This window comes from Oncorhynchus masou, chromosome 12, assembly GCF_036934945.1.
Source record: "Oncorhynchus masou masou isolate Uvic2021 chromosome 12, UVic_Omas_1.1, whole genome shotgun sequence".
NCBI classification, from domain to species: Eukaryota; Metazoa; Chordata; class Actinopteri; order Salmoniformes; family Salmonidae; genus Oncorhynchus; species Oncorhynchus masou.
In genome coordinates, this window is record NC_088223.1 from 2,195,114 (window position 1) to 2,218,225 (window position 23,112).

The following is a 23,112-nucleotide window of genomic DNA, read 5'->3' on the forward strand; positions in this document are numbered from 1 at the left end:
TGTCAGTGAAATAATAAAACAATAACATAGTAGAACATCTATCTCATCATTCCAGTTACATCATAGGGGTTATTTATATGGGCACAGAAGACATCAAACACATTTTTACTTTATTTTTTATATTAAAGCTGCCCAGAGAGGATGTTGTTTTTATAGGAAAGGGCAACTCATTCCGTTCTGAGGCTCCAGTATACAAGAAAGTACCTTTCACAGCATTACTCCTGAACATGTATAAGCACACATCAGAAACACCTGATCTGGTGCTGTGATTGTGTGCATCTCTAAAACGAGGAAAGTAATCACTTAGATATCTGGGCTCAGGACCATAAATACTCCTGTAAACTAAACCTAGTCTAATCTGGGACTCCCTAGCCTCAACAGGCAGCCAGTTTAGTTCCTGAAAGCAGCTCCTGCCTATGTGTGTACACGGACTCATCTTCAATACTACCCTGATCAGCTTATTCTGGGCTATCTGGAGCTGCCCATTCATAAGTTTAGTAAGCCCCCAAACCAGGAAGTACGAGCGTAGTCAAAATGGCTTTGAATGAGGGCAGTAGCTAGCACTTTCATGGAGTCCTTATCAAGCAGCTTGGACTTTCAAGCCAAAAACTTAGTCTTGGCATTTACCTTCCCTTATTGGCCATGCTCACACCTCCCAAGCTTCCATCAAGGATACATCCCAGGTGGCTAACAGAGGTTTTAGTAGTCAGCACCTAACCCCCCTAACTCCAATCTGATTTCAGACGACCTAAACAATTTAGGTCTGGATCTCAAAATAATTTCTTCAGTTTTCCCTAAGTGCAGAGATAGCTTATTATCTCCAAGCCATTTGCTAATGTTAGTAAGCTCTGTGCTAAGCTCTGTGCACCAGCCCTCCGGTGGCATTTCCCCGCACCAGGCTTCCTGTGCGTGTCCTCGGCCCAGTACCACCAGTGCCAGCACCACGCACCAGGCCTATAGTGCGCTTCGCCCGTCCGGCACTGCCAGAGCTCCCGCCTCTCATTCCAGAGGCGCCAGAGCCCATCATTCCAGAGGTGCCAGAGCTCCTCAGTCCAGCGTTGCCAGAGCCTTCCTCCTCTCCAGCGCAGCCGGAGTCTCCCGCCTGTCCGGCGCTGCCAGAGCTCCCGCCCCTCAGTCCAGAGGCGCCAGAGCCCCTCATTCCAGAGGCGCCAGAGCTCCTCAGTCCAGCGCTGCCAGTCTGCCCAGCGCCGCCAGTGCCGCCAGTCTGCCCAGCGCCGCCAGTCTGCCCAGCGCCGCCAGTCTGCCCAGCGCCGCCAGTGCTGCCAGTCCGCCCCTATTCGCTGCCAGTGCTGCCATTCTGCAAGGAGCCGCCAGTGCCGCCAGTCTGCCAGGAGCCGCCAGTGCCGCCAGTCTGCCAGGAGCCGCCAGTGCCGCCAGTCTGCCAGGAGCCGCCAGTGCCGCCAGTCTGCCAGGAGCCGCCAGTGCCGCCAGTCAGCCAGGAGCCGCCAGTCAGCCAGGAGCCACCAGTGCCGCCAGGATCTGCCAGAGCCGCCAGTCAGCCAGGATCTGTCAGAACCATCAGCAGGCCAGGATCTGCCAGATCCATCAACCTGCCTGAGCTTCCTCTCAGTCCTGAGCTACCGCTCAGTCCCGAGCTTCCCCTCAGTCCCGAGCTTCCCCTCAGTCTCGAGCTTCCCCTCATTCCGAGCTACCCCTCAGTCCCGAGCTACCCCTCGGTCCTGTACTTCCTCAGTCGTGAGGCACCCCTCAGTCCAGGTGGGCCCTTTGTTGGGGTTAGTAGGCCTGGGTCGGCGGCGAGGGTCACCAATCAGGGGACGAGAAGGAGGTGGACAGACTATGTTGGAATGGGGTCCACGTCCAGCGCCAGAGCCACCACCGTGGACAGCCATATTTAGGCAGCCATATTCTTTAGGTCTCTTGTGGGTGATTGTTCCTGTCTTTGTGTTTGTGGCACCAGATAGGACTGTTTCGGTTTTTTCACGTTTCTTGTGTTGTAGATTGTTGTATTTTCATCTTTATTAAAGATGTACAAAACTAACCACGCTGCATTTTGGTCCGCCTCTCTTTCACCAGAAGAAAACCGTTACATCCGTGATGCAATTTGGTGTCAGAACTGGTCACGGGTTCACCTCAGCCACACTCAAGGTACTAAACGATATCATAACCACCATTGATAAAAGAGAGAACTGTGCAGCTTTCTTCATCGACCTGGCCAAGGCTTTCGACTCTGTTAATCACCGTATTCTTATCGGCAGACTCAACAGCCTTGGTTTCTCTAATGATTGCCTCGCCTGGTTCAGTAACTACTTCTCAGATAGAGCTCAGTGTGTCAAATCGGAAGGCCTGTTGTCCGGACCTCTGGCAGTTTCTATGGGGGTACCACATGGTTACATTCTCGGGCAGACTCTTTTCTCTGTATATATCAATGATGTCGCTCTTGCTGCGGGTGATTCTGATCCACCTCTACACACAAGACACCATTCTGTATACTTCTGTCCCTTCTTTGGACACTGTGTTAACTAACCTCCAAACAAGCTTCGATGCCATACAACTCTCCTTCCGTGGCCTCCAACTGCTTTTAAATGCTAGTAAAACTAAATACATGCTCTTCAACCGATCGCTGCCCTCACCCGCCCGCCCAACTAGCATCACTACTCTGAACGGTTCTGACTTATGTGGACAACTATAAATACCTAGATCTAAATTAAATCTAGAATCTGCTTCCTATTTTGCAACAAAGCCTACTTCGCTCATGCTGCCAAACATACCCTCGCACCATAGCAACACCCACCCATAGCACGCGCTCCAGCAGGTATATTTCACTGGTCATCCCCAAAGCCAACACTTTCTTTGGCCGCCTTTCCTTCCAGTTCTCTGCGGCCAATGACTGGAACGAATTGCAAAAATCACGGAAGTTGGAGAGATTTCTCCCTCACTGATTTTAACTGTCAGAGCAGCTTATGGATCGCTGTAGCTGTACACAGCCCCATCTGTAAATAGCCCATCCAACCAACTACCTACTTCATCCCCATATTTGTTTTGGATTTTCTGCTCTTTTGCACACCAGTATTTCTTCTTGCACATCCTCATCTGCTAATATATCACTCCAGTGTAATTTGCTAAATTGTAATTACTTCTCCACTATTGGCCTATTTATTGCCTTACCTCCTTACTCCATTTGCACACACTGTACACAGATTTTTCTATTGTGTTATTGACTGTACGTTTCTTTGTCCCACTCTGTGTTGTTGTTTCTGTCGCACTGCTTTGCTTTATCTTGGCCAGTTCGCAGTTACATTTACATTTACATTTAAGTCATTTGGCAGACGCTCTTATCCAGAGCGACTTACAAATTGGTGAATTCACCTTATGACATCCAGTGGAACAGCCACTTTACAATAGTGCATCTAAATCATTTAACGGGGGGGGGGGGTGAGAAGGATAACTTTATCCTATCCTAGGTATTCCTTAAAGAGGTGGGGTTTCAGGTGCCTCCGGAAGGTGGTGATTGACTCCGCTGTCCTGGCGTCGTGAGGGAGTTTGTTCCACCATTGGGGGGCCAGAGCAGCGAACAGTTTTGACTGGGCTGAGCGGGAACTTCCTCAGTGGTAGGGAGGCGAGCAGGCCAGAGGTGGATGAACGCAGTGCCCTTGTTTGGGTGTAGGGCCTGATCAGAGCCTGGAGGTACTGCGGTGCCGTTCCCCTCACAGCTCCGTAGGCAAGCACCATGGTCTTGTAGCGGATGCGAGCTTCAACTGGAAGCCAGTGGAGAGAGCGGAGGAGCGGGGTGACGTGAGAGAACTTGGGAAGGTTGAACACCAGACGGGCTGCGGCGTTCTGGATGAGTTGTAGGGGTTTAATGGCACAGGCAGGGAGCCCAGCCAACAGCGAGTTGCAGTAATCCAGACGGGAGATGACAAGTGCCTGGATTAGGACCTGCGCCGCTTCCTGTGTGAGGCAGGGTCGTACTCTGCGGATGTTGTAGAGCATGAACCTACAGGAACGGGCCACCGCCTTGATGTTAGTTGAGAACGACAGGGTGTTGTCCAGGATCACGCCAAGGTTCTTAGCGCTCTGGGAGGAGGACACAATGGAGTTGTCAACCGTGATGGCGAGATCATGGAACGAGCAGTCCTTCCCCGGGAGGAAGAGCAGCTCCGTCTTGCCGAGGTTCAGCTTGAGGTGGTGATCCGTCATCCACACTGATATGTCTGCCAGACATGCAGAGATGCGATTCGCCACCTGGTCATCAGAAGGGGGAAAGGAGAAGATTAATTGTGTGTCGTCTGCATAGCAATGATAGGAGAGACCATGTGAGGTTATGACAGAGCCAAGTGACTTGGTGTATAGCGAGAATAGGAGAGGGCCTAGAACAGAGCCCTGGGGGACACCAGTGGTGAGAGCGCGTGGCGAGGAGACAGATTCTCGCCACGCCACCTGGTAGGAGCGACCTGTCAGGTAGGACGCAATCCAAGCGTGGGCCGCGCCGGAGATGCCCAACTCGGAGAGGGTGGAGAGGAGGATCTGATGGTTCACAGTATCGAAGGCAGCCGATAGGTCTAGAAGGATGAGAGCAGAGGAGAGAGAGTTAGCTTTAGCAGTGCGGAGCGCCTCCGTGATACAGAGAAGAGCAGTCTCAGTTGAATGACTAGTCTTGAAACCTGACTGATTTGGATCAAGAAGGTCATTCTGAGAGAGATAGCGGGAGAGCTGGCCAAGGACGGCACGTTCAAGAGTTTTGGAGAGAAAAGAAAGAAGGGATACTGGTCTGTAGTTGTTGACATCGGAGGGATCGAGTGTAGGTTTTTTCAGAAGGGGTGCAACTCTCGCTCTCTTGAAGACGGAAGGGACGTAGCCAGCGGTCAGGGATGAGTTGATGAGCGAGGTGAGGTAAGGGAGAAGGTCTCCGGAAATGGTCTGGAGAAGAGAGGAGGGGATAGGGTCAAGCGGGCAGGTTGTTGGGCGGCCGGCCATCACAAGAAGCGAGATTTCATCTGGAGAGAGAGGGGAGAAAGAGGTCAGAGCACAGGGTAGGGCAGTGTGAGCAGAACCAGCGGGGTCGTTTGACTTAGCAAACGAGGATCGGATGTCGTCGACCTTCTTTTCAAAATGGTTGACGAAGTCATCTGCAGAGAGGGAGGAGGGGGGGGAGGGGGAGGAGGATTCAGGAGGGAGGAGAAGGTGGCAAAGAGCTTCCTAGGGTTAGAGGCAGATGCTTGGAATTTAGAGTGGTAGAAAGTGGCTTTAGCAGCAGAGACAGAGGAGGAAAATGTAGAGAGGAGGGAGTGAAAGGATGCCAGGTCCGCAGGGAGGCGAGTTTTCCTCCATTTCCGCTCGGCTGCCCGGAGCCCTGTACATGAGAACTTGTTCTCAACTGGCCTGCCTGGTTAAATTAAGGTGAAATAAAATAAAAATGACCAAAAATAGCTGAGCGTCAGCAAACAGCAGGTGTGAGAGAAACATAGAGTCAATAACAGCAGGTCCGGCACGTCCGGTGAACAGGTCAGGGTTCCATAGCAGCAGGCAGAACAGCTGAAACTGGAGCAGCAGCGCAACCAGGTGGACTGGGGACAGCCAGGAGTCATCAGGACAGGTAGTCCTGAGGTACGGCCCTAAGCTCAGGCCCTCCAAAAGGGGAGGGGGAGAGAGACAATTAGAAGGAGCTTAAATTCACACATGACACCAGATAAGACAGAAGAATTAATGATATAACAGACTAACTGTGTTCCCCTGGCACATAGACTGTTGCAGCTGGTGACTGAGACAGGGGGGGTCAGGGGACACTGTGGCCCCATCCGACGATACCCTTGGACAGGGCCAAACAGGCAGGATATAACCCCACTTTGCCAAAGCACAGCCCCACACCACTGGACGGATATCCACAGGCCATCAACTTATAATCCACTAAAATTGAGCTCTATAGAAGAAAGCCCTGCCCCCTGTTTGCTTAGAAATTCTAGGGTCAATAAGGGAAGAGAAGACAGGCTATGTGCACACTGCCCACAAGTGAGCTGCACTTCCTAACCTCCTGCCAAATGTATGACCATATTTCCCTCAGATTACACAGACCCACAAAGAATTTGAAAATAAATCCAAAAAGGAGAGGGAGAGGGAAAAAGAAAGAGACAGAGAAAGAGAGGGACAGGGAGAGGGAAAGAGAGAGAAAGAGAGAGAAAGAGAGAGAAAGAGAGAGAGGCATTAAACTAAAATAATGATTTTCCAGAGAAGATCCAGATCTCAGGGAATTAAAGTTCTCAATTGGTACAAAATATATAGAGTACTGCACACACTACAATTACTGAGGTTTAAAAATAAGCTCAACTGGACACCTTAATGAGGCAGTGAATGAGCTGAGAGAGAAAGCACCCAGGGCATTCTACGCCATTGAAAAGCTAATTCAAATTGAAATACCTATTAAAATGTGTCTAAAACTAATTGAATGTGTCATTGAACCAATTGCACTTTATGGCAGCAAGGTGTGGGGTCCACTTGCAAAACAAGATTTCATCAAATGGGACAAACACCCCATTGAAACCCTTCATGCAGAGTTCTGTAAGATTCTCCTACATGTCCAGAGGAAAACTACAGACAATGCATGCAGGGCAGAATTAGGCCAATATCCACTAATAATAAAAACTCATAAAAAAGCAATTAGGTTTTGGAAACATCTAAAATACAATGACCCCCTCTCATATCATTACCAAGCCCTGCAATACCAAGAGCTGAGCAAAGAAAAGAGTCCCCTCATGCAGCTGGTCCTAGGGCTGAGTTCACAAACCTGTTCTACTAACACACTGAAGCCTCAAGACCAGAACATCCAATCAATCAGAATAAACCAAATTACAACATAGTCAAAACAAAACTACATTACTTACAGGGAAACACCAGCACAAAGCTAAATGCACTGCTATCTGGCCCTAAATCGACAGTACACCGTGGCTAACTGTTTGACCATGGTTACTGATCAAAACCTTAGAAAAACCTTGACAAAGTACAGGCTCAGTGAGCACAGCCTTGCCATTGAGAAGGGCAGACACAGGAAAACCTGGCTCCCTGTAGAGGAAAGGCTGTGCAACCACTGCACCACAGCAGAACCTGGCTCCCTGTAGAGGAAAGGCTGTGCAACCACTGCACCACAGCAGAACCTGAGACAGAGCTGCATTTCCTGATAAAATGTCAAAAATATAAAATAATTAGAGGGTGTGAGAGAGAGAGGGAGACAGAGAGACAGAGAGCGAGAAAGAGAGTCTTCACTAGTAGATCACCTCTGACATTTTATGTCTGTTTTTCCCCCGAGTTTATGTGGGTGTGTGTCTGTGCATGTGCCTATGTGTGTGTGTGTGTGTGTGTGTGTGTGTGTGTGTGTGTGAGTCTGTGCATGTGTGTGTGTCTGTGTGTGTGTGTGTGTGTGTGTGTGTGTGTGTGTCTGTGCGTGTGTGTGTGTGTCTGTGCATGTGCCTATGTGTGTGTGTGTGTGTGTGTGTGTGTGTGTGTGTGTGTGTGTGTGTGTGTGTGTGTGAGTCTGTGCATGTGTGTGTGTGTGTGTGTGTGTGTGTGTGTGTGTGTGTGTGTGTGTGTGTGTGTGTGTGTGTGTGTGTCTGTGTGGACCACATCTATTTTGTTGATGCTCTTGGTTATCTGTGCTCACTCTTGGTTATTTATTCAGGGCCTTTTGAAATAATGAAGTTGTCACATCTGTCAGATGGCAAGAGGAGGAATGTTAAAAGGTCAGGGAGAAAGACACCAGCTGCTCCATACAAACCTCCTCTTCCTCCAAATAGCACCGACACCAGAACAGATGGGTCTCTAGGCTATCTTCGCTCTGTCTCTCTCTCTGCCCACCCCCCAACCCCCTCTCCAGGTACAACACAGCTACATTAAGGTCAATTTAAGCTGTCCTGGCCGGAGGTAACACTTCCTCTCCCCCAGAAGAAGCACACAGAGACTAATAATCTACATCCTGCGCATTTGAATAATTCTATTTGTGTTTAATTTGTATGCTATTGTAGTCTTATCTATAATAATAATATATCCCATTTAGCAGACGCTTTTGTCCAAAGCGACTTACAAGTCGGCTGGGGACACTACTTTTACATATGGGTGGCCCCAGTGGGAAACGAACCCACGACGCTTGGCGTTGCAAGCGCCATGCTCTACCGACTGAGCCACACAGGACTCGTGTGTAACAAATTATCTTGTGTGTAACAAAGGAAACACCTCTGTATGATTGGTTAACTGAATCATTCATTATTTAAAACCAAAGGCAATTTTATATTTTATTTTCAGAGATGGTGAAGAAAACTTTTTGGGCGGCAGGGTAGCCTAGTGGTTAGAGCATTGGACTAATAACTGGAAGGTTGCAAGTTCAAAACCCCCGAGCTGACAAGTTACAAATCTGTCGTTCTGCCCGTGAACAGGCAGTTAACCCACTGTTCCCAGGCCATCATTGAAAATAAGAATTTGTTCTTAACTGACTTGCCTGGTTAAATAAAGGTAAAATAAAAAATAAAAAAAAACTTCATCCCAAAAGTAGTGCACTTTACAGTGAATAGAGTGCCGTTTGGGAGTGCTGAGGCTGCAGGACTTGGTAGAAGGGCTCTGCTCCTGGTGATGACTCTGATGATCCTAGGTAGATTCAAGTTTCGAAGGACAGAAATGGATACTAGATGTTCTCACTGCACTGTGCTACTGAGTAGAAACCTCCTCTCCTCTAATCCATAAAAACACATCTCTTAATCACCTGACACATCAAATCACGCTGGTCCACGGTGCTTTGGCATATTTCAAATGACTCTTTAGCCGATTCTCAACATCAGATCCACATCAGATCCACATCAGATCCTCATCAGATCCACATCAGATCCACATCAGATCCACATCAGATCCACATCTGATTTACATCAGATCCACATCAGATCCTCATCAGATCCACATCAGATCCACATCTGATTTACATCAGATCCACATCAGATCCACATCAGATCCACATCAAATCTAAAGCTCTGAGCACCTTGCCATCAACACATGGAGACTGTAGTAAAATACATCCAGTCAACTGTGTACAAAACATTAGCGACACCTTCCTAAAATTAAGTTGCACTCCCTTTTGCCCTTCGAACAACCTCAATTCATCGGTACATGGACCCTGTCTCGTGGACCCTGTCTCGTGGACTCTGTCTCGTGGACCCTGTCTCGTGGACCCTGTCTCGTGGACCCTGTCTCGTGGACTCTGTCTCGTGGACTCTGTCTCGTGGACCCTGTCTCGTGGACCCTGTTTCGTGGACCCTGTCTCGTGGACTCTGTCTCGTGGACTCTGTCTCGTGGACTCTGTCTCGTGGACCCTGTCTCGTGGACTCTGTCTCGTGGACTCTGTCTCGTGGACCCTGTCTCGTGGACCCTGTCTCGTGGACCCTGTCTCGTGGAGCCTGTCTCGTGGACCCTGTCTCGTGGACCCTGTCTCGTGGACTCTGTCTCGTGGACTCGGTCTCGTGGACCCTGTCTCGTGGACTCTGTCTCGTGGGACCCTGTCTCGTGGACTATGTCTCGTGGACTCGGTCTCGTGGACCCTGTCTCGTGGAGCCTGTCTCGTGGACTCTGTCTCGTGGACCCTGTCTCGTGGACTCTGTCTCGTGGACTCTGTCTCGTGGACCCTGTCTCGTGGACTCTGTCTCGTGGACTCTGTCTCGTGGACCCTGTCTCGTGGACTCTGTCTCGTGGACCCTGTCTCGTGGACCCTGTCTCGTGGACCCTGTCTCGTGGACTCTGTCTCGTGGACCCTGTCTCGTGGACCCTGTCTCGTGGACCCTGTCTCGTGGACTCTGTCTCGTGACCCTGTCTCGTGACTCTGTCTCGTGGACCCTGTCTCGTGGACTCGGTCTCGTGGACTCGGTCTCGTGGACCCTGTCTCGTGACCCTGTCTCGTGGACCCTGTCTCGTGACCCTGTCTCGTGACTCTGTCTCGTGGACTCTGTCTCGTGGACTCTGTCTCGTGGACTCTGTCTCGTGGACCCTGTCTCGTGGACCCTGTCTCGTGACTCTGTCTCGTGGACCCTGTCTCGTGACTCTGTCTCGTGACCCTGTCTCGTGGACTCTGTCTCGTGACCCTGTCTCGTGACCCTGTCTCGTGGACTCTGTCTCGTGACTCTGTCTCGTGGACTTTGTCTCGTTGACCCTGTCTCGTGGACCCTGTCTCGTGACCCTGTCTCGTGGACTCGGTCTCGTGACTCTGTCTCGTGGACCCTGTCTCGTGGACCCTGTCTCGTGGACTCTGTCTCTTAGACCCTGTCTCGTGACTCTGTCTCGTGGACCCTGTCCCGTGACTCTGTCTCGTGACCCTGTATCGTGACTCTGTCTCGTGGACTCGGTCTCGTGACCCTGTCTCGTGACCCTGTCTCGTGGACTCTGTCTCGTGGACCCTGTCTCGTGGACTCTGTCTCGTGGACCCTGTCTCGTGGACTCTGTCTCGTGACCCTGTCTCGTAGACCCTGTCTCGTGACCCTGTCTCGTGACTCTGTCTCGTGGACCCTGTCTCGTGGACCCTGTCTCGTGGACTCTGTCTCGTGGACCCTGTCTCGTGACCCTGTCTCGTGACCCTGTCTCGTGGACTCTGTCTCGTGGACCCTGTCTCGTGACTCTGTCTCGTGACCCTGTCTCGTGGACTCTGTCTCGTGGACCCTGTCTCGTGGACTCTGTCTCGTGGACTCTGTCTCGTGGACCCTGTCTCGTGGACTCTGTCTCGTGGACCCTGTCTCGTGGACTCTGTCTCGTGACCCTGTCTCGTGGACTCTGTCTCGTGGACCCTGTCTCGTAGACCCTGTCTCGTGACCCTGTCTCGTGGACTCTGTCTCGTGGACTCTGTCTCGTGGACCCTGTCTCGTGACTCTGTCTCGTGGACCCTGTCTCGTGGACTCTGTCTCGTGGACCCTGTCTCGTGACCCTGTCTCGTGACTCTGTCTCGTGACTTTGTCTCGTTGACCCTGTCTCGTGGACCCTGTCTCGTGACCCTGTCTCGTGACTCGGTCTCGTGGACTCTGTCTCGTGGACCCTGTCTCGTAGACCCTGTCTCGTGGACTCTGTCTCTTGGACCCTGTCTCGTGGACTCTGTCTCGTGGACCCTGTCCCGTGACTCTGTCTCGTGGACCCTGTATCGTGGACTCTGTCTCGTAGACTCGGTCTCGTGACCCTGTCTCGTGGACCCTGTCTCGTGGACTCTGTCTCGTGGACTCGGTCTCGTAGACCCTGTCTCGTGACTCTGTCTCGTGGGACCCTGTCTCGTGACTCGGTCTCGTGGACCCTGTCTCGTGAGCCTGTCTCGTGGACTCTGTCTCGTAGACTCTGTCTTGTGGACCCTGTCTCGTGACTCTGTCTCGTGACCCTGTCTCGTAGACTCTGTCTCGTGGACCCTGTCTCGTGACTCTGTCTCGTGACCCTGTCTCGTGACTCTGTCTCGTGACCCTGTCTCGTGACTCTGTCTCGTGGACCCTGTCTCGTGACCCTGTCTCGTGACTCTGTCTCGTGGACCCTGTCTCGTGGACTCTGTCTCGTGACCCTGTCTCGTGACTCTGTCTCGTGGACCCTGTCTCGTGACTCGGTCTCGTGACTCGGTCTCGTAGACCCTGTCTCGTGACCCTGTCTCGTAGACTCTGTCTCGTAGACCCTGTCTCGTGGACTCTGTCTCGTGGACCCTGTCTCGTGGACCCTGTCTCGTGACTCTGTCTCGTGGACCCTGTCTCGTGGACTCTGTCTCGTGACCCTGTCTCGTGACTCGGTCTCGTGACTCGGTCTCGTAGACCCTGTCTCGTGACTCTGTCTCGTGACCCTGTCTCGTGACCCTGTCTCGTGGACCCTGTCTCGTGGACTCTGTCTCGTGGACCCTGTCTCGTGACTCTGTCTCGTAGACTCTGTCTCGTAGACTCTGTCTCGTAGACCCTGTCTCGTGGACCCTGTCTCGTGACTCTGTCTCGTGGACCCTGTCTCGTGACTCTGTCTCGTGGACCCTGTCTCGTGGACTCTGTCTCGTGACCCTGTCTCGTGGACTCTGTCTCGTGACCCTGTCTCGTGGACTCTGTCTCGTGGACCCTGTCTCGTGGACCCTGTCTCGTGGACTCTGTCTCGTGGACCCTGTCTCGTGGACTCTGTCTCGTGGACCCTGTCTCGTGGACTCTGTCTCGTAGACCCTGTCTCGTGACTCGGTCTCGTGACTCGGTCTCGTGGACCCTGTCTCGTGGACCCTGTCTCGTGACTCTGTCTCGTGACCCTGTCTCGTGGACTCTGTCTCGTGGACCCTGTCTCGTGGACCCTGTCTCGTGGACTCTGTCTCGTGACCCTGTCTCGTGGACTCTGTCTCGTGGACCCTGTCTCGTGACTCGGTCTCGTGACTCGGTCTCGTGACCCTGTCTCGTGGACTCTGTCTCGTGGACCCTGTCTCGTGACCCTGTCTCGTGACCCTGTCTCGTGGACTCTGTCTCGTGGACCCTGTCTCGTGGACTCTGTCTCGTGGACTCTGTCTCGTGGACTCTGTCTCGTGGACCCTGTCTCGTGGACCCTGTCTCGTGACTCTGTCTCGTGACCCTGTCTCGTGGACTCTGTCTCGTGGACCCTGTCTCGTGGACTCTGTCTCGTGGACCCTGTCTCGTGGACCCTGTCTCGTGGACTCTGTCTCGTGGACTCTGTCTCGTGGACTCTGTCTCGTTGACCCTGTCTCGTGGACCCTGTCGCGTGGACCCTGTCTCGTGGACTCGGTCTCGTGGACTCTGTCTCGTGGACCCTGTCTCGTGGACCCTGTCTCGTGGACTCTGTCTCTTGGACCCTGTCTCGTGGACTCTGTCTCGTGGACCCTGTCCCGTGGACTCGGTCTCGTGGACCCTGTATCGTGGACTCTGTCTCGTGGACTCGGTCTCGTGGACCCTGTCTCGTGGACCCTGTCTCGTGGACTCTGTCTCGTGGACCCTGTCTCGTGGACTCTGTCTCGTGGACCCTGTCTCGTGGACTCTGTCTTGTGGACCCTGTCTCGTGGACTCTGTCTCGTGGACCCTGTCTCGTGGACTCTGTCTCGTGGACCCTGTCTCGTGGACCCTGTCTCGTGGACTCTGTCTCGTGGACCCTGTCTCGTGGACCCTGTCTCGTGGACTCTGTCTCGTGGACCCTGTCTCGTGGACCCTGTCTCGTGGACCCTGTCTCGTGGACCCTGTCTCGTGGACTCTGTCTCGTGGACCCTGTCTCGTGGACTCTGTCTCGTGGACCCTGTCTCGTGGACTCTGTCTCGTGGACCCTGTCTCGTGGACTCTGTCTCGTGGACTCTGTCTCGTGGACCCTGTCTCGTGGACTCTGTCTCGTGGACCCTGTCTCGTGGACTCTGTCTCGTGGACCCTGTCTCGTGGACTCTGTCTCGTGGACCCTGTCTCGTGGACCCTGTCTCGTGGACCCTGTCTCGTGGACTCTGTCTCGTGGACTCTGTCTCGTGGACCCTGTCTCGTGGACTCTGTCTCGTGGACCCTGTCTCGTGGACTATGTCTCGTGGACCCTGTCTCGTGGACCCTGTCTCGTGGACTCTGTCTCGTGGACTTTGTCTCGTTGACCCTGTCTCGTGGACCCTGTCTCGTGGACCCTGTCTCGTGGACTCGGTCTCGTGGACTCTGTCTCGTGGACCCTGTCTCGTGGACCCTGTCTCGTGGACTCTGTCTCTTGGACCCTGTCTCGTGGACTCTGTCTCGTGGACCCTGTCCCGTGGACTCTGTCTCGTGGACCCTGTATCGTGGACTCTGTCTCGTGGACTCGGTCTCGTGGACCCTGTCTCGTGGACCCTGTCTCGTGGACTCTGTCTCGTGGACTCGGTCTCGTGGACCCTGTCTCGTGGACTCTGTCTCGTGGGACCCTGTCTCGTGGACTCGGTCTCGTGGACCCTGTCTCGTGGAGCCTGTCTCGTGGACTCTGTCTCGTGGACTCTGTCTTGTGGACCCTGTCTCGTGGACCCTGTCTCGTGGACTCTGTCTCGTGGACCCTGTCTCGTGGACTTGTCGAAAGCATCCCACAGGGACGCTGGCCCATGTTGACTCCAACGATTCCCACAGCAGTTTCAAGTTTGCTGGATGTTTTTTTGGGTGGTGGACAATTCTTGATACACACAGGAAACTGTTGAGCACGAAAAACCCAGCAGCTTTTCAGTTCTTGACAAAAACCTACTACCTACTACCATACCCTCTTCAAAGGCACTTAAATATTTTGTCTTACCCATTCACCCTCATGTCTCAATTGTCCCAAGGTTTCAAAATCCTTCCTTCTCCTCGTCTTCATCTACACTGACTAAAGACAACAAGTGACATCAAGAAGGGATCCTAGCTTCCACCTGGCTTCACCTGGCCATTCTACACCATGGGGAAAGCAGGTTTTCTTAATGTTTCGTCCAGTCTGTGTACATACATATACATGCATACAGCAGACAGTAATGATATATAAACCATACAACAGGCAGTAATGATATACAAACCATACAGCAGACAGTAATGATATATAAACCATACAGCAGACAGTAATGATATATATACCATACAGTAATGATATATAAACCATACAGCAGACAGTAATGATATATAAACCATACAGTAATGATATATAAACCATACAGTAATGATATATAAACCATGCAACAAACAGTAATGATATATAAACCATACAGTAATGATATATAAACCATACAACATACAGTAATGATATATAAACCATACAGCAGACAGTAATGATATATAAACCATAAAGCATACAGTAATGGTATATAAACCATACAACAGACAGTAATGATATATAAACCATACAGTAATGATATATAAACCATGCAGCATACAGTAATGATATATAAACCATACAACAGACAGTAATGATAGATAAACCATACAGTAATGATATATAAACCACACATCAGACAGTAATGATATATAAACCATGCAACATACAGTAATGATATATAAACCATACAGTAATGATATAAAAACCATACAACATACAGTAATGATATATAAAACATACAACATACAGTAATGATATATAAACCATACAGCAGACAGTAATGATATATATACCATACAGTAATGATATATAAACCATACAGCAGACAGTAATGATATATAAACCATACAGTAATGATATATAAACCATACAGTAATGATATATAAACCATACAGCAGACAGTAATGATATATAAACCATACAGCAGACAGTAATGATATATATACCATACAGTAATGATATATAAACCATACAGCAGACAGTAATGATATATAAACCATACAGTAATGATATATAAACCATACAGTAATGATATATAAACCATACAGCAGACAGTAATGATATATAAACCATACAACAGACGGTAATGATATATATACCATACAGTAATGATATATAAACCATACAGCATACAGTAATGATATATATACCATACAGTAATGATATATAAACCATACAGCAGACAGTAATGATATATAAACCATAAAGCATACAGTAATGGTATATAAACCATACAACAGACAGTAATGATATATAAACCATACAGTAATGATATATAAACCATGCAGCATACAGTAATGATATATAAACCATACAACAGACAGTAATGATATATAAACCATACAGTAATGATATATAAACCATACATCAGACAGTAATGATATATAAACCATGCAACATACAGTAATGATATATAAACCATACAGTAATGATATATAAACCATACAACATACAGTAATGATATATAAAACATACAACATACAGTAATGATATATAAACCATGCAACATACAGTAATGATATATAAACCATACAGTAATGATATATAAACCATACAACATACAGTAATGATATATAAAACATACAACATACAGTAATGATATATAAACCATGCAACATACAGTAATGATATATAAACCATACAGTAATGATATATAAACCATACAACATAGAGTAATGATATATAAACCATACAACATACAGTAATGATATATAAACCATACAACATACAGTAATGATATATAAACCACACAGTAATGATATAAACCATGCAGCATACAGTAATGATATATAAACCATACAGCAGACAGTAATGATATATAAACCATACAGTAATGATATATAAACCATACAGCATACAGTAATGATATATAAACCATACAGCACACAGTAATGACATATAAACCATACAGCAATGACATATAAACCATACAGTAATGATACATAAACCATATAGTAATGATATATAAACCATACAGTAATGATATATAAACGATACAGTAATGATATATAAACGATACAGTAATGATATATAAACCATAGAGAAATGATATATAAACCATACAGTAATGATATATAAACCATACAGTAAAGATATATAAACCATGCAACATACAGTAATGATATATAAACCATACATCATACAGAAATGATATATAAACCATACAGCAGACAGTAATGATACATAAACCATACAGTAATGATATATAAACCATACAGTAATGATATATAAACCATTCTGCATACGGTAATGATATATAAACCATACAACAGACAGTAATGATATATAAACCATACAGTAATGATATATAAACCATACAGCAGACAGTAATGATATATAAACCAAACAGTAATGATATATAAACCATACAGTAGACAGTAATGATATATAAACCTTACAGCATACAGTAATGATATATAAACCATACAGTAATGATATATAAACCATACAGTAATGATATATAAACCATACAGTAATGATATATAAACCATACAGCATACAGTAATGATATATAAACTATACAGCATACAGTAATGATGTAGAAACCATACAGTAATGATATATAAACCACACAGCAGACAGTAATGATATACAAACATACAGTAGACAGTAATGATATATAAACCATACAGCATACAATAATGATATATACACCATACAGTAATGATATATAAACCATACAGCATACAGTAATGATATATAAACCATACAGCATACAGTAATGATATATAAACCATACAGTAATGATATATAAACCATACAGCATACAATAATGAATAATAAACCATACAGTAATGATATATAAACCATACAGTAATGATATATAAACCATACAGCATACAGTAATGATATATAAACCATACAGCAGACAGTAATGAGATATAAACCATACAGTAGACAGTAATGATATATAAACCATACAGTAATGATATATAAACCATACAGCATACAGTAATGATATATAAACTATACAGCATACAGTAATGATGTAGAAACCATACAGTAATGATATATAAACCATACAGCAGACAGTAATGATATATAAACCATACAGTAATGATATATAAACCATACAGTAATGATATATAAACCATACAGCAGACAGTAATGATATATAAACCATACAGCAGACAGTAATGATATATATACCATACAGTAATGATATATAAACCATACAGCAGACAGTAATGATATATAAACCATACAGTAATGATATATAAACCATACAGTAATGATATATAAACCATACAGCAGACAGTAATGATATATAAACCATACAACAGACGGTAATGATATATATACCATACAGTAATGATATATAAACCATACAGCATACAGTAATGATATATATACCATACAGTAATGATATATAAACCATACAGCAGACAGTAATGATATATAAACCATAAAGCATACAGTAATGGTATATAAACCATACAACAGACAGTAATGATATATAAACCATACAGTAATGATATATAAACCATGCAGCATACAGTAATGATATATAAACCATACAACAGACAGTAATGATATATAAACCATACAGTAATGATATATAAACCATACATCAGACAGTAATGATATATAAACCATGCAACATACAGTAATGATATATAAACCATACAGTAATGATATATAAACCATACAACATACAGTAATGATATATAAAACATACAACATACAGTAATGATATATAAACCATGCAACATACAGTAATGATATATAAACCATACAGTAATGATATATAAACCATACAACATACAGTAATGATATATAAAACATACAACATACAGTAATGATATATAAACCATACAGCAGACAGTAATGATATATAAACCATACAGTAATGATATATAAACCATACAGCATACAGTAATGATATATAAACCATACAGCACACAGTAATGACATATAAACCATACAGCAATGACATATAAACCATACAGTAATGATACATAAACCATATAGTAATGATATATAAACCATACAGTAATGATATATAAACCATACAGTAATGATATATAAACGATACAGTAATGATATATAAACCATAGAGAAATGATATATAAACCATACAGTAATGATATATAAACCATACAGTAAAGATATATAAACCATGCAACATACATTAATGATATATAAACCATACATCATACAGAAATGATATATAAACCATACAGCAGACAGTAATGATACATAAACCATACAGTAATGATATATAAACCATACAGTAATGATATATAAACCATTCTGCATACGGTAATGATATATAAACCATACAACAGACAGTAATGATATATAAACCATACAGTAATGATATATAAACCATACAGCAGACAGTAATGATATATAAACCAAACAGTAATGATATATAAACCATACAGTAGACAGTAATGATATATAAACCATACAGCATACAGTAATGATATATAAACCATACAGTAATGATATATAAACCATACAGTAATGATATATAAACCATACAGTAATGATATATAAACCATACAGCATACAGTAATGATATATAAACTATACAGCATACAGTAATGATGTAGAAACCATACAGTAATGATATATAAACCACACAGCAGACAGTAATGATATATAAACCATACAGTAGACAGTAATGATATATAAACCATACAGCATACAATAATGATATATACACCATACAGTAATGATATATAAACCATACAGCATACAGTAATGATATATAAACCATACAGCATACAGTAATGATATATAAACCATACAGTAATGATATATAAACCATACAGCATACAATAATGATATATAAACCATACAGTAATGATATATAAACCATACAGTAATGATATATAAACCATACAGCATACAGTAATGATATATAAACCATACAGCAGACAGTAATGATATATAAACCATACAGTAGACAGTAATGATATATAAACCATACAGTAATGATATATAAACCATACAGTAATGATATATAAACCATACAGTAATGATACATAAACCATACAGTAGACAGTAATGATATATAAACCATACAGTAATGATATATAAACCATACAGCAGACAGTAATGATATATAAACCATACAGTAATGATATATAAACCATACAGTAATGATATATAAACCATACAGCAGACAGTAATGATATATAAACCATACAGTAATGATATATAAACCATACAGTAATGATATATAAACCATACAGCAGACAGTAATGATATATAAACCATACAACAGACGGTAATGATATATATACCATACAGTAATGATATATAAACCATACAGCATACAGTAATGATATATATACCATACAGTAATGATATATAAACCATAAAGCAGACAGTAATGATATATAAACCATAAAGCATACAGTAATGGTATATAAACCATACAACAGACAGTAATGATATATAAACCATACAGTAATGATATATAAACCATGCAGCATACAGTAATGATATATAAACCATACAACAGACAGTAATGATATATAAACCATACAGTAATGATATATAAACCATACATCAGACAGTAATGATATATAAACCATGCAACATACAGTAATGATATATAAACCATACAGTAATGATATATAAACCATACAACATACAGTAATGATATATAAAACATACAACATACAGTAATGATATATAAACCATGCAACATACAGTAATGATATATAAACCATACAGTAATGATATATAAACCATACAACATACAGTAATGATATATAAAACATACAACATACAGTAATGATATATAAACCATACAACAGACAGTAATGATGTAGAAACCATACAGTAATGATATATAAACCATACAGCAGACAGTAATGATATATAAACCATACAGTAATGATATATAAACCATACAGCATACAGTAATGATATATAAACCATACAGCACACAGTAATGACATATAAACCATACAGCAATGACATATAAACCATACAGTAATGATACATAAACCATATAGTAATGATATATAAACCATACAGTAATGATATATAAACGATACAGTAATGATATATAAACGATACAGTAATGATATATAAACCATAGAGAAATGATATATAAACCATACAGTAATGATATATAAACCATACAGTAAAGATATATAAACCATGCAACATACATTAATGATATATAAACCATACATCATACAGAAATGATATATAAACCATACAGCAGACAGTAATGATACATAAACCATACAGTAATGATATATAAACCATACAGTAATGATATATAAACCATTCTGCATACGGTAATGATATATAAACCATACAACAGACAGTAATGATAAATAAACCATACAGTAATGATATATAAACCATACAGCAGACAGTAATGATATATAAACCAAACAGTAATGATATATAAACCATACAGTAGACAGTAATGATATATAAACCATACAGCATACAGTAATGATATATAAACCATACAGTAATGATATATAAACCATACAGTAATGATATATAAACCATACAGTAATGATATATAAACCATACAGCATACAGTAATGATATATAAACTATACAGCATACAGTAATGATGTAGAAACCATACAGTAATGATATATAAACCACACAGCAGACAGTAATGATATATAAACCATACAGTAGACAGTAATGATATATAAACCATACAGCATACAATAATGATATATACACCATACAGTAATGATATATAAACCATACAGCATACAGTAATGATATATAAACCATACAGCATACAGTAATGATATATAAACCATACAGTAATGATATATAAACCATACAGCATACAATAATGATATATAAACCATACAGTAATGATATATAAACCATACAGTAATGATATATAAACCATACAGCATACAGTAATGATATATAAACCATACAGCAGACAGTAATGATATATAAACCATACAGTAGACAGTAATGATATATAAACCATACAGTAATGATATATAAACCATACAGTAATGATATATAAACCATACAGTAATGATACATAAACCATACAGTAGACAGTAATGATATATAAACCATACAGTAATGATATATAAACCATACAGTAATGATATATAAACCATACAGTAATGATACATAAACCATACAGCAGACAGTAATGATATATAAACCATACAGTAATGATATATAAACCATACAGTAATGATACATAAACCATACAGTAATGATACATAAACCATACAGTAATGATATATAAACCATACAGTAATGATATATAAGCCATACAGTAATGACATATAAACCATACAGTAATGATACATAAACCATACAGTAATGATATATAAACCATACAGTAATGATATATAAACCATACAGTAATGATATATAAACCATACAGCAATGATATATAAACCATACAGTAATGATATATAAACCATACAGTAATGATATATAAACCATACAGCATACAATAATGATATATAAACCATACAGTAATGATATATAAACCATACAGCATACAGTAATGATATATAAACCATACAGCATACAGTAATGATATATAAACCATACAGTAATGATATATAAACCACACAGCATACAATAATGATATATAAACCATACAGTAATGATATATAAACCATACAGCATACAGTAATGATATATAAACCATACAGCATACAGTAATGATATATAAACCATACAGTAATGATATATAAACCATACAGCATACAATAATGATATATAAACCATACTGTAATGATATATAAACCATACAGCATACAGTAATGATATATAAACCATACAGCAGACAGTAATGATATATAAACTATACAGTAATGATATATAAACCATACAGCATACAGTAATGATATATAAACCATACAGCATACAGTAATGATATATAAACCATACAGTAATGATATATAAACCATACAGCATACAATAATGATATATAAACCATACTGTAATGATATATAAACCATACAGCATACAGTAATGATATATAAACCATACAGCAGACTGTAATGATATATAAACTATACAGTAATGATATATAAACCATAAACGATACAGTAATGATATATAAACCATACAGCATACAGTAATGATATATAAACCATACAGTAATGATATATAAACCATACAGCATACAGTAATGATATATAAACCATACAGTAATGATATATAAACCATACAGCATACAATAATGATATATAAACCATACAGTAATGATATCTAAACCATACAGCATACAGTAATGATATATAAACCATACAGTAATGATATATAAACCATACAGTAATGATATATAAACCATACAGTAATGATATATAAACCATACAGCATACAGTAATGATATATAAACCATACAGCAATGATATATAAAACATACAGTAATGATATATGAACCATACAGTAATGATACATAAACCATACAGTAATGATACATAAACCATACAGTAATGATATATAAACGATACAGTAATGATATATAAACCATACAGTAATGATATATAAACAATACAGTAATGATACATACACCATACAGTAATGATATATAAACCATACAGTAATGATATATAAACCATACAGTAATGATACATAAACCATACAGCAGACAGTAATGATATATAAACCATACAGCAATGATATATAAACCATACAGCAATGACATATAAACCATACAGTAATGATATATAAACCATACAGTAATGATACATAAACCATACAGCAGACAGTAATGATATATAAACCATACAGCAATGATATATAAACCATACAGTAATGATATATAAACCATACAGCATACAGTAATGATACATAAACCATACAGTAATGATATATAAACCATACAGTAATGATATATAAACCATACAGTAATGATATATAAAC